This window comes from Camelina sativa, unplaced genomic scaffold (genome assembly GCF_000633955.1).
Source record: "Camelina sativa cultivar DH55 unplaced genomic scaffold, Cs unpScaffold21108, whole genome shotgun sequence".
NCBI classification, from domain to species: domain Eukaryota; kingdom Viridiplantae; phylum Streptophyta; class Magnoliopsida; order Brassicales; family Brassicaceae; genus Camelina; species Camelina sativa.
In genome coordinates, this window is record NW_010942102.1 from 1 (window position 1) to 274 (window position 274).

At 39.1% G+C, this 274-nt stretch overlaps 1 long non-coding RNA gene across 1 annotated transcript; it reads left to right on the forward strand.

The window, feature by feature from the left end:
• Positions 1-6: 6 nt before the first annotated feature.
• Positions 7-272, forward strand: LOC104775597. Its single transcript, XR_766008.1, has 2 exons — positions 7-138; positions 234-272. It is a non-coding gene; the product is annotated as an uncharacterized LOC104775597 (long non-coding RNA).
• Positions 273-274: the final 2 nt, after the last annotated feature.

The following is a 274-nucleotide window of genomic DNA, read 5'->3' on the forward strand; positions in this document are numbered from 1 at the left end:
CACTATGGAGGAATTAACTACCCGGTTGGTGGCGTTGGTGGGATTGCCAAGTCTTTGGCAGAAGGACTTGTTGATCACGGAAGTGATATACTCTACAAGGCCAATGTAAAAAGCATAATACTTGATGATGGAAAGGCTGTAAGTCCGTATGAATCTTAAGTTATATTTTTCCTTAAACCTTTTACATTCCTTTTTGGTTATGAAATTTATTTTTGCTGGACCTGAAATTTCAGGTCGGTGTTAGGCTAGCAGATGGAAGAGAATTTTTCGCCAA